This window comes from Dipteris shenzhenensis, chromosome 14 (genome assembly GCF_047967505.1).
Source record: "Dipteris shenzhenensis isolate YYH24624 ecotype China chromosome 14, Dip_SZ_1.0, whole genome shotgun sequence".
NCBI lineage: Eukaryota > Viridiplantae > Streptophyta > Polypodiopsida > Gleicheniales > Dipteridaceae > Dipteris > Dipteris shenzhenensis.
Genome location: NC_141609.1, coordinates 33862654 through 33875432, shown reverse-complemented (window position 1 = coordinate 33875432; position 12779 = coordinate 33862654). Strand labels below are relative to the sequence as shown.

General features: G+C 38.8%; 1 long non-coding RNA gene across 1 annotated transcript; it reads left to right on the top strand.

Annotated features, from left to right (window-relative positions):
* Positions 1 to 9771: 9771 nt before the first annotated feature.
* On the top strand, positions 9772 to 10823 carry LOC147894512 (uncharacterized). Its single transcript, XR_015542152.1, has 2 exons — positions 9772 to 10202; positions 10564 to 10823. It is a non-coding gene; the product is annotated as an uncharacterized LOC147894512 (long non-coding RNA).
* Positions 10824 to 12779: the final 1956 nt, after the last annotated feature.

Genomic DNA, 12779 nt, shown 5'->3' with positions numbered 1-12779 from the left:
ATACTCACTAGCACTGGTCTTGCAAAGCAAATTCTTCAATCACCAAATCCCATGGGCAGGTTGGCCAAATGGTTGGCAGTTTTACAAGAATATGATTTTTCTTTCAAAATTGTTAAAGGGGGTTGTTCCAACTTGAAGAATGCTTTGATTGATAGAGAGGAGTGCCTTGATATAACCCTTGTAGCAGCCATAGAAGTTGGGGATCCATGGTATAGCGGTATCTACAGGTTTCTGACTGCTTTCTCCTTTCCTCCAGAAAGTACTAGCTATGAGAGAAAAAAGATCGGCAGAGATAGTAGGCGCTACACCCTTTTTGATGGGGTGTTGTACGGTCAGGGCATGGATGGGGTACTAAGATGGGTCATTGATGCAGATGAAGTACCTAAGGTATTGAAGCATTATCATGATGAATTTTATGGAGGCCACTATGCCAGTGACTATACAGCTAAGAAGATTTTACATGTTGGGTACTATTGGCCGACCTTGTTCAAGGATGTCACTATGCATTGCAAAACTTGTGAACCATGCCAATTCTTTGGTAGGAACGATTTGTGTCCTGGGCAATATCACCCAGTGATGTCCATCCATCCGTTTCAAAAGTGGGGAATAGATATTGTCAGGCCCCTGCCCATGACTGCTCGTAAAAAGAAGTATCTTTTGGTAGCCACTCAATATGTCACTAAGTGGGCTGAAGCTATCGACCTCCCCACAGCAAATGGTAAGGCAGTTTCAAATTTCATATTTGAACGTATCTGCACAAGGTTTGGGACACCCATGGAAATAGTATTAGACAATGGGAGTCCATTCTTAAATGAAGCAGTGGAGTTACTCATGGATTGCATGGGTATTGATCATCACACTTCTAGTATCTATTATCTAGCATCCATGGGTCAAATGGAGCAGACCAATGGCCTCCTTTGTAAAACCATGGAAAAAATGCTATAGGGAATAGGAGCCAGTGGGATCAAAAGGTCACAGAAGCCGTATGGGCTTACAACATCACTCATAAAACATCTACAAGTCACACTCCTTTTGAGTTGGTGTACAGTACTGAGGCCATTTTACCACTAGAGATAGAGATTCCGGCTTTGAGATTGGCACAAGAACAGAGGATGCCAGAAGATAAACATGTAGAGGCCCGATTGGTGCAACTTGAGAAGCTAGATGAAACTCGACGCCTTGCCCTACATCAAACAAAGATTCAAAAGAATCGACAAAAGGCCCACTTGGATGCTAAGATTTGCAAGGGATGGGAAAGACACTTTGCTAAGGGGGATGTTGTGCTATGCTTTGATAACAGATTGGACCACCAAATGGATAAGAAGTTCCTTCCATTGTGGACCGGTCCATATAAAGTCATCAAGGAACGTAGCAATGGGTCTGTGCAAGTTCGGGAGCTGCATGAGCCATATGGCAAGAAGGTGATCAACAAGCGTAACCTCAAGCCCTTCTTTGTGCATGATGGACGCAGGCATGGAAATGCTATGCATTCCCTGCCTGGGGGTGGGGACTGTTATGGATAAATTTGTCTAAGGAAAAAGGCATAAATATGTGTGTGTGTTTGTATGTGTGGCAATAGTATAATAAAATATGGTGTGCATAGGGCCCAGGGTTGAGGTGGTAGGGCATGACCATATGCCACCCTTCCACATAAGAGGACCCATAAGGTGTGATGTACATAATCCATGGTAGTAATATTATAAAATGTAAGGTGGCATGGTTCCTCCATGTGCCACCCCTCCACCTACGCGGTCCCATGCCTGCATTTAGTGAGATATGGCCTAAAGTCCATGAGAAAAGTAATATAAAATAGGTGGAGATAGATATTATATTGGATTATTCCCTCCATGTAGGGGAGGCCCATGTGGGGTGGGTATAGATAGTCCAAGGATGCAAGTTAAATAATGAGGAAAATAGGATGAGATGGCAAGATTCCTTGTGCCAACCCTCCACTTGTCCTCCTAGAGGTTTGAACATATTATAAAATTGGGAAGAGACCAAGGGAGTATCATAGACTTGAGATATGGGGCTTGATTTATGTGGAAAAATGAGGCAAAGGGTTGTCGCACACAATTGAGAGTGCGTAACCGCCTAGCTCACATGGGAGACTTTTCCACACACATCATGCATGTGGGAGGATGCATTTATTGGGAGAGACCCCCTCTCTTGGCTTTAAAAGGAGGGGACTATTCCTTGATGGGACACACTCATTCTTTGTAAAGCCACCTAGCTAGTACTTTGATTTCCCCCTTCCCTTCCTTTCAAATAAAGCATGGCCCTCTTCCCTTGATGTCTCCATCTTTACATTCCTCCTCCCATCATGTACATGCTTCTCCTTCCCCTCTCCCTTTCCTCTTGTGCCATAGTCTCCCTCTTCATCCCCTCCCCTTCTAATCCCTTTTCCCCAGCCATGATAATGTTTCGCTCTCACGTTATCCTTTCTTATATGGGCCTTGAGCGTCGCCATGCTTAGTGTCTAGCCTCTTGTCTTGATTTCTTTTCCAGGTAACAGTGGCTAGTTTGTAGCTATCAAACTAGTACGTAGCATGATAATATGCAATTAGCCAGCTTGTACCATTTTCCCTTGATGGGTTCCCTTTCATGTTGACATGGCCCTTGAGGGGTCCCCTTTAGGTGAAAGGGCCATATCGACATGCCATATATGTCCAATGCATGTCAATATGGCCCTTGCCACTAAAGGGGACCCCTCAAGGGACATATCAATAATTAAGTAGTTTGAAGCTAACTAGTTTGCAAGTAGCTAGCTAGGTTGGACCTAATTTGTAGTAGTTAGGTAGTTCAGGCTAGCTAATGACATACTAGTTTGGACTTAGTTTGTTGTTAGGTACTTTGGAGCTAGCTAACGAAATACTAGTTTGGACTTAGTTTGCTAGTAGTTAGTTTGGAGCTAACTAGTTTGCAAATAGCAAGTTTGGAGCTACCTAGTTTCAGATAGCAAACTACTTACTAGTTTGGACTTAGTTTGAAGTTAGCTGGTATAGTTTGGAGCTAGCTAGTTTGCAGATAACTACTTTGAAGGTATATAGTTTGGATCTAGCTAGTTGGACAAACCTAGTTTGCAAATAGCTACTTTGCATTTGCATGCAGCTAATTTGCAAGTAGCTAGTTAGTAGGTACCTAGTTTGGAGATTCCTAGTTTGTAGATGGCTACTTTGTGGCTAGCTAGGTTGTACATAACCAACTATCGACAACCTAAATTGCAAAGACCTATGCAAGAGAAAGCTAGTTTGCAGATACCTAGTTAGTGGTTTAGAGCTACCTACTTTGGAAGCTAGTTTGTAGCTACCTAGAATTATGAAGGCTACTTTGTAGCTATCTAGATTGCAGAGACCTAGCTTGTATACTACTATACAGCAACTAACAACCTAGTTTCAAGAAAGCTAGTTAGTAGCTAGTCAATATGAGGACTTTGCAGTTCGCTATTACGCAACTCGTAGAATGAATCCACCTAAGTACTATGCAACAAGGTAGTATGTAGTCTAAAAATAAAAGATTAAATTTGAAAAAGTAGATAAGATATTGCCAAAATGATAGGCATGAAGACTAAACCTAAGGTATTTCAAGGAGATATACTAGATTTTCCACATGTGATTTCAAACCCTATTTTCTTTTGGCATACATCCTTCTTATTTGGCAAGACATGAGTATGGGCAGACCATAAAGAAAATACAAGCTCCTAAACCTTTGTTGTGATTGAGCTGATCTGGCCCTTCCTTCGACATGTATCCAAAGTTAATAAATCATCTACAAATCTAGTAAGCCTACTTTGGGCTACATAAAAGTTCCTTTGATGAATGTTTAATGCTTTTGGTGCCACAAACACTAAAATAAGGTAGCTCACTTGACCTTCCATTCATTAACATAACCATGCTCACTTGTGAATCAAAATCATTGAGATATCAGGGCTGTTGTTGCATGTGTTCTTCAAAAGCATGTGCATCCTTCCCTTTAGCTTCTTCTTCCATATGGGTGATGTACGCATGCATAACATCCATGGCTGCTTTGACGAGGTTAGTCGTTACTGCATTTAAGGAGAGAGTAGAGATCATGGTGAGGATGAAGAAGGAAGCAGAGTTAGTAAGTAATCGATGCAGGCTATGGCATGAATTTTGATGAACAAGTTGAACCACTGAAAAAAAGGGGGACCAAAAAGAGAAAGGGGAAGAAAAAGTGGAGCCTCAACGAATCACAAAAAAGCTAGAAATATTTAACAAGGTGACTAATAATAAATCATTCATAAGGCCTACCCGAGATCGAAATAGCGAAAGAGGGCAGAGATGATGAATTGAAAGTGATGAGAGAGAGAGAGAGAGAGAGAGAGAGGGAGGGAGGGAGGGAGGGAGGGAGGGAGGGAAGGAGGGGGAGAGAGAGAGAGAGAGAGAGAGAGAGAGAGAGAGAGAGAGAGAGAGAGAGAGAGAGGCGCTACAAATGTGGAGGATTTCTAAAGGAAACCATCTTGTTTTACAACTTGTTTTACAAGTGGCATGCATATAATCAAAGGTAACCCAAACCACATAAAATCCACAACTAAGGCTAAAATTTTTTAAAATAATATGAGAGGGCAGCTCCAAGGGAAGAAAGACTTGAAAGAGTTGTAAGCATTAAAGCTTTTTGACGATGGAGCCTACAATAATAAATAAACCTAATAAACTTGCAACAATAAAACACTTGCAATAATTAATGGACCAATTGCACAAAGAAGAATTTTTAAATTTCCCATAATCTGGAATTTTTAGCTTTGAAAAAGTGGAACCTTTGCTAAGGCTACCCAAAGGGCAAGCCAAAAAATTAGTGAATTTTAGCTTCTAATTAAGAGAGGAATCATCAATATAGCCTACCTTACGGTAGGCCAAAAATTTGAGAGACAGAGAGAGAGGGGGGGGCGGAGAGAGAGAGAGAGGGAGGGAGAGAGAGACACAGAGAGAGATAAGGAGAGAGAGAGAGAGAGAGAGAGAGAGAGAGAGAGAGAGAGAGGGTAGCAAGAGATGTCGCTACCCTCTCTCTCTCTCTCTCTCTCTCCCTCTCTCTCTCTCTCTCTCTTTCTATCTCTCCCTCTCTCTCCCCCCCCTGTCTCTCTCTCTCTCTCCACCTATAAAGAGGGGAGAGGATGAGATAGAGATGTGGCTACATCAATTTGAGGGATCTATCTGTTACATTAAAGGAAACTCTAATATTTTAAAGAAACCTCCAATTTTTGATAGCGGGGGGGATACATTAATTTGAGGGAAGTACGGGCATAAGATAGAGATGGGGTTACGTCAATTTGAGGGGTCTACTATCATTTAAAAGAAACCACTGATGGGTCTACCTACCACATTAAAGAAACCTCCAATATTTTAAAGGATTAAAGCCACCAATGTAGAGTGGGGAAGAAAAGGAAAGAAACAAGGATGCTATAAACACGTTCTTACAACGATGGAAACACATCCATCAATTAAAGAATACCCTCTAAAAAATCAAGTTATGGAAGCGAGAGTGTTCCTTGGAAACAGAATGTATAAATTGTGGATGAGCCTTAGAGAAACCAATAAGGTTTCACTGTATTGGGCTAAGTTTGAACAAGCTTTCCTAAAAGAATTTTTATCTGAAAATGGGTTAGAAGAGCATGATAATCTTGGGATAATTGCAATATATGTAGAAATATTTTTGTCCAACACATAGCTAATTATAAGGACCTTTCCAAAAGGAATCGATGAATTAGAAAAGACGAGAGATTGTGTGAGGGTTTCAAGACAACTATAAGATTGACATGAGAAGAATTGAATCTCCTAAAACCTTTGAAAGAAGCCCTACAAGAATGCCCAAATATACAATGATACAGTGGAAATATCCCTTGTTGGATGGAACTTTGGAACAAAGTATTTTTGTTCCAAGATTCAATAAATTTGTTAATTTAAAAATAAAGAGGCAATTTAAGAAGGAGCATAGCCCAAGAAACCTCAAATCCTCTTTTGAAAAGAGAGGAATATGAGAAGGCTAAGCAAGAAAATCTTTGCTTTAAATTTTTGGGCAAAGATCTATCTCCTCCATTAGGGGAGATTTGGAGTCAAAAGCTCCCATAACTTAAAGAGCTAATTCATGCAACTGTAAAATAAGAAAATTAGCAATCCACCAATGAGGAAGCTCCAACCTTTAATTTTGGAAAGAAACCACAAAGGCATCTCATTGGTGGAGAGACCTCCCCCACAAGGCCTCCTCTTGTGCCCCCCCCTGCCAAACACGCACACACACACATACATATGTGCCTCACTCATCTTTTTATGCCCCACCTCATCTATCTTTTTGTGACTACCCCCATCCCCTCCCTTGGTCAACCACTCCCATCTCTTAATCAACCATATCACTTTTTCCCTCCAAAAATTTAATTTTTTGAAAACTTTATCCAAAACACCACAACCTCTTGTTTGAATCAAGACAATGATTTAAGCACAAGTTACATGCAACATAAAGTAAAGACAATGTGTTTCATGAGCAATAAGTTGGTACAATATTTGTGCTTGAATCAATAAGATTTTTGGATTTGAGCAAGAGTTTGTTGCATCCTAACCTTTTTCTCAAGCAATAGGTTGGATAAAGATGAGACAAAGATGCCACTAGTTGCTCAAGTAATAGGTCGGGTGCCACAAAATGCATTGCTCAAATCAAAATATTTTGCAAAAATAAAATTTTTGCTAACGGTTCAAGGTTTGTTGTTTAGGCTTTAAGACATAATATTTAGGGTTTATGGTTTAGGAATGGGGATCTAGGGCCTAGGGTTTAGGGTTTACAATCTAGGATTAATGATTTAGGTTTTAAGCTCTAAGATTTAGGGTTTAGGATTTAGGGTCTTGGGTTTAGGTTTAAGATCTAGGGTTTAGGTTTAGGGTTTATAGCTAAGTTCTAAGACTTAATGTTTAGGATTTAGGGTTTTTGAGGTGATGAGTATCATTGTGAAATGGTACTCATAAATGCACCTTGTAATAAACTTGGTGATGGAAAGTTTTCAGATTCCTTAAATATCAATAACTTGGCCATGCCCATGATCATTATATAAATAAAAATGAAAACTTGAATATTCTTAGTGATGAGTATCATCTTGATACTATACAAAATAATTTCATAGATATGTCTTATAATAAGCTTGGTGATGGGAAGTCTTCATAATCGTCAAATATCAATAAGTTGTCCATGCCTATGATTATTATATACATAAGAATAGAAGGTTGAATATCTTAAATTCAAGATGATGCCTAGGGAATCAATTTGAGAGATCTTTTGGAATAGAGTCAAATGAGTTCTAATTGACTTATGGAACTAGCCAAGCATAACATCATAAACTTTGCTTATCAACAAGGTACTTAAGGCTCATAAAATAATATGAATGAGTAAAAATCTATTCAAAATCATCAAGACAAATACATAATCAAGATGGGTCAATTACCATGGTCTAGTAACTCTAGAGTAATCATACTACAATGATGAGTGATGATGTTGTGCCAAGAGTATGGAGACTTCAAGAATATCAATTAGTTAAATTCAAGAAATATCCATGAGTGATGTCAAAGTCTCTATTAATATTTTTTTAGCTATAAGCCTCCTACCATATTCATGCTTGATATGAACCACAATTTTGGTTAAACATATATTCTTACATATATGTATTATTGTTATTACTAATTAAACAATTTACCAAAAGTGAGAAAAGAGTATTTATTATTTACATCATTCACTGATTCCACAATTAGTTTATGATTCTGTACATACTACTTATTTTGCTAAAATAATACAAATGATATAATGTAATTGCCTATTCTTTATTTCAATAGTAATGTTTAAGTAATTTATTTTATTCATGTTTATATTGTTGTTTTAATAATGATTTTATTGAAATACTTTAGAAAATGTAAAAGAAGTTTATTGAACATTTTGCATGATATGTTAATTCTTCAATTAGTTTATGATTTCCATATTGTTTGATTCTTAAAATTTGTCAAATATAATGATGTATCTTATTGCATAGTCTTATTTCTAATATTTTTAATTAAATTAATTCATTATAATGTATATTTTCTATATATTGATATTTATTTCTTCTTATTTGTTTTTTTGAAGATAATACTATGTTAAAATAATTGAAGGAGAAGAGTATTAATGATTTGCATAATTCATTACTTTGATTATTTTTTTATAATTACAACAATAATATGTATAAATGGTATTATATATCTTTAATAGTACTTGATAATTTTTTCCAATATTACTTGTATATTTTGTATAAAAATTTATATAATAATGATTATATATATATTTTATATCAATTATATTATATTTACATATTTTATAATATATATATATATATATATATATATATATATAAAATGTAATAAAAGAGAAAATTTTTTACTTTATTTAGAAATTTCCCTTCCTGCAAGGCATGGTGTAGGCAAAAAGTTGTCCCAATTCTTGCACACCAAGCAGGTCTGTAAACTTGCACAGCTTCTCTGCACCCAATGCCTTTGTGAATATGTCAGCTACTTGATCCTCTGTGCTAACATAAACTAGATCAATAACACCTTCTAGAACCTTCTCCCGCACATAGTGGTAATGAATCTTAATGTGCTTTGTTCTAGCATGACAGATTGGGTTATTTGCCAAGTGTATACTGCTCGTGTTGTCACAATAAATGACAACTGGCCCATCTATAGACTGATGCATATCATAAAGTAGCTTATGAAACCAAGCTGCCTCACCTGCAGCCATTGCTGCACCCCCGTACTCAGCCTCTGTGCTCGACAAGGCATCTGTAGGTTGTTTCTTGCTGCTCCAAGTGACTGCAGCACTCCTTAAAGAGAACACATATCCACTACTAGATCGTCTATTAGAAATACTACTAGCCCAATCAGCATCAGTGTATCCATGCAACTGTATTTGAACCCTAGTCTCATAAAATAGTCCATCCTGCAATGTGGACTTCACATACCTCAGTATGCGTCTAGTCGCATCCAAATGCGGTTTCCTTGGAGCCTGTATAAATTGACTTACCAACCCAACAACATTGCTCAAATCTGGCCTAGTAATAGTCGTATAAATCAAACTTCCTCCTATGCATCTGTACATAGTAGGGTCTTCCAAAAGCTCACCTGCATCTGCGCTCAGCTTCACATTCTGCTCCAAAGGAACTGAAATAGGCTTACAGCTTGTCATCCCATATTTGGATAGCATGTCCAATCCATATTGCCTCTGCAAGAGCCATATCCCACTTGTGGATCTAATCACCTCAATGCCCAAGAAATAACGAAGCTCTCCCAAATCCTTCATGAAGGATATCTTCATCACTATTACTTGTGATGATCAAATCATCAACATAAATGACAAGCAACATAATGCCTTTTTGTGTTTTTCTCACATAAAGTGGCCATGCATGGCCGGCTCAAGGAGAGGGATGTGATACAATCAATCTACTAGAGGTGAGGGAGCCACTGAGGGATGCTATACAATCAATCTAGTGGAGGTGAGGAAGTATATAAATTTAAAGTGGGGATGGGACAATAACTAAAAGACACCGACGGGATGTACAAAGGGGGGCGTGGTGGAAAAGGAGAAGAGGAGAGAGGAAGCAAGGGAGGAGAAGGGAGGGGTAGGTGAGGAGTCACATGGGTGTACGAGAGGGGGGCAGGAGGAGGTGTAAGCAAAGAAATAAAAGGAGGGTAAGAAAGGGTGATTCAAAAAGCTCTATATAACGGACTAATACTTTGCAATACAAGTATCACCATCTTCTTCTTCACAAAACCTTGTATTGTATGTAGTTCATATATACAAGCTTTGTGAGCTTGCGAGCTCTTGGCTATGGCGATGGCTCCTTCTACCACCTCCCTTGTTGCTTTGCTTTGCTCTCTTCTTCTTCTCGCCTCCTTCGCCTTCCCCTCCCATGCCCAAGTCTCCTGCACCGTCGTCGCCAAATCCCTCGTCTCTTGCATCGGCTACCTCACCAAAGGTGCCCCCCCCCCTTCCCCCGCTTGCTGCGCCGGCGTCTCCGCCCTCCATGCCCTCGCCTCCTCCACCGCCGCCCGCCAGGCCATCTGCCGCTGCCTCGAAGCTGAGGCCAAAACCATCAAGACCATCCCTTCCGCTGTCTCCTCGCTGCCCGGGAAATGCAAAGTCTCCTTCCCCTACCCCTTCAGCCCTTCCACCAACTGCGCCGCGTAAGTTCCCATGACTCCTCTCTCTGTCCTCCTTCTTTGCGTTGCTGTCTGTTGAATGCGTGCCTCGTCGCTTGTGTCGCCAAATAAGGCGTGCCCATTCTCAAGAATGCAGCTCGCACACTAGCTCATTCTCAAGAATGCCCGTTCTTAAGAATGCAGCTCGCACACTAGCTCATTCTCAAAGAATGCCCATTCTCAAGAATGCAGCTTGCACACTAGCTTCGTTGGGACAGTCCAAACTTGTCCGTGATTGTCGTTTGTTGAGGTCTGTCTTGATGTAGTAAAAATCATTTATCGACTGCACGCGACTGCAGGGTGGCCAAACGTACTCTCTTTTCTGATTTCCTGGCGTTGCTTGCAGGATACATTAAGCGGCTTCCCGCATTTTGGCACAACCCCATCTCATTGCAGAGAAATGCATGACCCACTGGACCATCTATAATGTAGCGCTCATCGCGCTCCAACGCTTATGGCCATCTCTTATAATAAGCATTTCTCGCTGCGCTGCGAGTATGGTTACACTTCAATCGGCTGTGGAAGTTTTCCGCTATGCTATGGTATATGTATAATGTAGCCAATTTGTCGAATATAGTAATGCTCCTTGAATCAAATGATTAAATATATGTTTGTCTTTCCTTAATTTTTACTCTCTCCTTTAAGGGGGGTAGAGAGAGAGAGAGAGAGAGAGAGAGAGAGAGAGAGAGAGAGAGAGGTTTTTAGAGAGCGAGGATAACACCATGTTGAAAAATTACACTCAAAGCTTTCAAGTAGGGGAAAAAGTACGTGAAAAATCAAATGTAAATAGATCTTATGGGATCATGGTTTTATATTATCTAAAAAACCTCTTAAATTACTATCATAACAACTTCTAATTTTTATTATTATTTATTTTGGGTAAAGTGTGACTTATATTGCAAAGGGAGAGGGGACACAGCTTATGGGATTTGGCTAAGATAGTTGGAAAGAGAGATGAATTGGTGGGTGGATGGTTCTCTTATTGCTCATAATATCTAATATGCCTTGTTAGGCAGTTTCCTTATGCTCTTTGTAGTGTAGGCCTTGGGTTTTGCCCATTTTGGTCCAATTTTTGAACAACTTCGATTATTAAGACATTATATTGTGCATCACAATTATAAATTATTTTATCAAAAACACGTCTTAATGAGTTATATGTGAACTCAATGACGGTTATCAACACATTATGTTGTCCATGGTCACAAACATAAATATATGGTAAATATAAATATAAATATCCTAACTTAACTTTGCAAATATCTTATATTGGGGAGCTAGTTGCCTCAAGTGAGTCACTATATGTAAACCCTTTGTCAAGTGTGTTCAATGCCTACTTTTGAGATCCCTTATCTATGAAAATTGTAAGATAAAAAATCAACCTTTCTCTTTTTCAAAATGCTTTTTAAGATACCCCTAAGTAGCTATATTTTTGTTCAAAACATGACTAAAAGTTGTCTGTCTTGAATGCAAGTAATAGTCACATTTTTTCTATGTGACTCTCCCTATGGCCCATTTTATTGTATATATATATATATATATAAATGTCTTGATGAACTTGATAGAAACTCTATGATCGAAAACATGATGCCAGATGTGCTCTCAATCAACATGTGAGGATTGACTTCTAGTCACGTGATTGACTTCATTTTAGAAACAAACGCATTGTGTACTTGCATTAACAAAGTAAACATAATTCACTCTAATCAAATTGTGGGGGTTCAATTATAACTATGAGATATAGTAACATAGGGAGACTAGCATGTTGTGTACTTCTAGAAGGAATTGAAATTCTACTTGAGAAGAGTTGTAAATTAAACATGGAAACATGTAATACATAACAAGAGCAATGACTACCTACTTTCAAAAATGAAATATTTTATATATTTCAAAATTTGAAATTTACATTTTTTTATTAGTGACTCTCTCTCTCTCTCTCTCTCTCTCTCTCTCTCTCTCTCTCTCTCTAAAAAATAATCAATGGGTGGGGATTCAACCTTCTAACCATGCACTGACAATAATATTATAGTTAATGGACTCAAACATTGAAACTTACAAGTCATTTAGATGGTTTCTTTAATTTGGAAACTTGCATATTTTGTACATTTATTGAGGAGATTTGGAAAATGTACATGTTTACAGAAATTGAGGGGAAAATGGGACCCTGTCAGTCGACATTAATTGAAGTAGAGGCTATGTAAAGTAGGCACCAAAGCTAAGTCCGCTATGTACCCAGAATGTTGTAAGTGGCTTCTTTGTTGCAAGTCTATGCATTAATGAATCAGAGAAGACTAACGCTATGGAAGCAACAACGGGAACCTAAAAGCGAAAAGAGACGAACAAAGGCATAGCCGTGTATGAGAGCAAGGGTAGTCGCAAAGGGCTACTAAGGAAATCGTCGAACTATGAGGCAAGCTACCCTATGGGAGACTTCACAAGAGGCCAAAGGGAAAGCAACACTAAGATGCCTTGAGAAGAAGGCAAGAGGGGGGTTGGCGAGCCATATACCAAGATTGAGTGTAGAACAATAGGTACGAGTTGGCGAAGAAGCTTAGTAGTCAAAAG